This window comes from Arachis duranensis, chromosome 10 (assembly GCF_000817695.3).
Source record: "Arachis duranensis cultivar V14167 chromosome 10, aradu.V14167.gnm2.J7QH, whole genome shotgun sequence".
NCBI classification, from domain to species: Eukaryota; Viridiplantae; Streptophyta; class Magnoliopsida; order Fabales; family Fabaceae; genus Arachis; species Arachis duranensis.
The window spans coordinates 40760641-40764756 of record NC_029781.3 but is presented as its reverse complement, the minus strand read 5'-3'; positions in this window follow the sequence as shown (position 1 = coordinate 40764756).

Genomic DNA, 4116 nt, shown 5'->3' with positions numbered 1-4116 from the left:
GAGAAGCAAACTCTGCCCTGCCCTTGTGGAGAGCAGAATCGGGCTCCATGAGGAAGAAAATCAAGGAGAAAATATCAACTATGCATGCTACAAGGCTCGAGCAAGGGACCATGAGGAAGCCAAGGACTAAGAGTGACTACCGTACCAAGAAACCAAGGAAAATTAGTGTGGCGCATGCTTCCGCCCAGTTTCGAACACGGGCCATGAAGGAAGGGTCATTGCCCTGCCCTTGGCGCGGGCAGGGCAGAATCGTGAGTGTGCGCATCAAGAAGCACCAACACGCGCACCAATTCCTTCCTTGGCACGATCCGTGCGCACCAACTCGTCCCTGGCGCACCAACCCGATCCTGCCCTGCCCTTGGCGCGGGCAGGGCAGCGTTTTTCATCCCTGGCAGCACCCAGCGCACGCACAACGCCCCCTGGCAGCACCATCCGCACGTCCAAACGCCCCCTGGCGCACCACACTTTCCCGCCCTGCCCTTGGCGCGGGCAGGGTAGCCTCTGGCATCCCTGCCCTTGGCGCGGGCAGGGCAGCCTCTGGCGCACCAACCTCGTGCCAGACTCGCACCAGGACGCGCCAGAATCACAACACGCCGCACCAACTCGCACATGGCCGCACCAAATCCATGCACCAAGCTTCATTTTTCTGCCCTGCCCTCCACAAGGGCAGGGCAGCCTCCTGGGAGTGGTTTTTGGGCCAAAATTCAAATTAAAAATTCATTTGAATTCATTTCTTCACCAATTCAAAAGTCCATCCAAATCCCATTATCCAAGAATAGAAAGTGTATAAATAGGACTTAGTTTGATGTAATTAGGACCTTTTTTTTAGCTACCTTTACTTTGAGCTTTGAATTTTTGCTTTCATTTTGAGCTTTTAACTTTTGTCTTTGAGATTTCTTGAGAGTCTTGTCCGAGAACTAAGAGGATCAAGGGAGAATTGATTGATCTCCTTCCTCACTTCTCTTGGGCAATTCTACTCTTCTGTTTTCTGAGCATTGGGTGTGTGAAATTGGGGAAATTCTGTCCCAATTCCCATTCAAGCTCTTTGCACCTTGTTTTCGGCATAATTCAATTCCAATTCTGTTCTTCTATTACTTCTTCTTTAATTTTCTGTCAATTGCTCATTTATCTTTCTTGCCATTTAAGTTACTGCAATTTAAGTTTCTTGCACTTTAAGTTTCAGTCATTTACTTTCTTGCTCTTTAAGCTTCTGCGCATTTACAATTCTGTTCTTCAATTTACTGCACTTTTCCCTTCCCCCTTTACATTTAATGTCATTTACTTTCTGTTAAACATAAATCACTCAACTAAAACTTGAATCGCTTAACTAAATCAACCACTAAACTAAAATTGCTCAATCCTTCAATCCCTGTGGGATCGACCTCACTCTTGTGAGTTATTATTACTTGATGCGACCCGGTACACTTGCCGGTGAGTTTTGTGTTGGATCGTTTTCCACACATCACCGAGTGTTTGTACTTAATTGTGACAGTTGCCAAAGATCTGGCAATTTGCCTCACAGTTATGCCATGCCTCAACAAGAGATCTTAGAGATTGAGTTGTTTGATGTATGGGGTATTGACTTCACAGGACCTTTCCCACCATCATACTCAAATACTTATATTCTGTTGGCAGTGGATTATGTATCCAAATAGGTGGAGGCTATTGCAACACCCACTAATGACACTAAAACAGTGCTAAAATTCCTCCAGAAATACATCTTCAGCAGATTTGGTACCCCTAGAGTATTAATCAGTGATGGGGGCACTCATTTCTGCAATAAACAACTTTACTCTGCTTTGGTTCGCTATGGAGTTAGCCACAGGGTAGCTACTCCATATCACCCACAGACTAATGGGCAAGCTGAAGTCTCAAATGGAGAACTCAAAAGAATCCTGGAACGGACTGTAATTAACCGTAGAAGGGATTGGGCAAGAAGCTTAGATGATGCTCTGTGGGCATACAGAACAGCATTCAAGACCCCTATAGGGACCTCTCCATACCAGCTTGTGTATGGAAAGGCATGTCACTTGCCAGTGGAACTGTAACACAAGGCCTACTGGGCAACCAGATTCCTGAACCTTGATGCCAAGTTAGCTAGAGAAAAACGATTGCTTCAGTTAAATGAGCTAGAGGAATTTAGACTCAATACTTTTGAGAATGCAAAAATATACAAAGAAAAAGCTAAAAGATGGCATGATAAGAAATTGTCATCCAGAGTCTTTGAGCCGGGCCAGAAAGTTCTGCTATTTAATTCTAGGCTCAAATTATTCCCTGGGAAATTAAAATCACGGTGGAGAGGTCCATATGTGATTACAAGTGTCTTACCATATGGATACGTAGAGCTTCAGGATAATGAATCTAACAAAAAGTTCATTGTTAATGGACAGAGTTAAACATTATCTTGAAAGCAATTTTGAGCAAGAATGCTCAAAACTGAGACTTGATTAAAAGCTCAGTAATAGTCCAGCTAATGACATTAAAGAAGCGCTTGCTGGGAAGCAACCCAGCCAATCACAAAATTTAATTTTATTTGTTTTGATTAATTAATTGATTTTTACAGGTATACGTCAAAGTATCTTCAAGGTAAAATAGCAATTGATTGCATTCACAGAGTTACAGGAAAATTTGGAAGCTCACTGGCGTGAAAAAGCCAGTAAGAAACATTTTGGGCGTTGAACGCCCAAAAGAAGCACCCACTGGGCGTTCAACGCCAGTAAGGGTAGCCATCTGGGCGTTAAACGCCAGAAAGGAGCATCTTCTGGGCGTTGAATGCCAGAAAGAAGCACTTTCTGGGCGTTTAACGCCAGAACTACAGCATCCTGGGCGTTTAGAAAAACGCCCAGTGATAAAGGACTTCCTGGCGTTCAACGCCAGAAAGAAGCAACAGCTGGGCGTTGAACGCCCAGGAGAAGCAGCAATTGGGCGTTAAACGCCCAAAACAAGCAGCATTTGGGCGTTTAACGCCAGAATGGTGGGGAGGAGGTAAAACTCGTTTTTCTTCACAAATTTTCTAGTTTTTATGTTTCAATTCATGATTTCTTGCATAAACATGTTTCAAAATATCATCCTTCAATTCCAAAAATTTTAATCCTAATTTCAAAAAACCCTAATTTCTAAAATCCCTTTTTTTTTAAATATCAAATGTATCTTAATTCATGAACACAAATCTTTTTCCAATCCAAATCTTTTTCAAATCTTTTTCAACTCATCATATCTTTTGGATTTCGAAATTGCCTCTCCATCTATTCCTCTCCTATCCTTTCTTTTGCTTGAGGACAAGCAAACCTCTAAGTTTGGTGTGATTTGCCATGATCACTGAGCTAAAACTCATTAAGATCATGGCACCTAAGGGAACAGGAAGAGCAAGGATGTGAACTGAAGGAATTGAAGCGTCAGAAATTAATTCTTGAAGGACCAAGCATCCCACAGACTAGAGGAACATCCACTTCCCAAAATACAGGTTGTTAAGTTCTAATTCTAGCTTTAACTCTGTGATAGTATTATTATAGGATTTTACCTTAGAAGTTATATAGGAGTAGTAGTAATTAGCATATCTATTTTGATTCTATTTTCAATTAAGTTATAATTTATTTTTCTCATCATCATCAAACATGAATAAAATAGTAGATTTTTAGAATAAAGAGGCAATAATTTTTTCGAGTTCTTAATAAGAAAAGTTCTAATTATTTATATGTGGTGGCAATACTTTTTGTCTTCTGAATGAATGCTTGAACAGTGCATATTTTTATCTTGTTGTTTATGAATGTTAAAATTGTTGGCTCTTGAAAGAATGATGAAAAAGAGAAATGTTATTGATGATCTGAAAAATCATGAATTTGATTCTTGAAGCAAGAAAAAGCAGTGAAAAAAAAATAAAAAAAAACTTTTACAAGAAATCATTGGATCAAGAAAAAGAAAAAGCCAATAGCCCTTAAAACCAAAAGGCAAGAGTGAAAAGGATCCAAGGCTTTGAGCATCAGTGGATAGGAGGGCCCAAGGAAGTAATTCCAGGCCTAAGCGGCTAAATCAAGCTGTCCCTAACCATGTGCTTGTGGCATGCAGGTCCAAGTGAAAAGCTTGAGACTGAGTGGTTAAAGTCGTGATCCAAAGCAA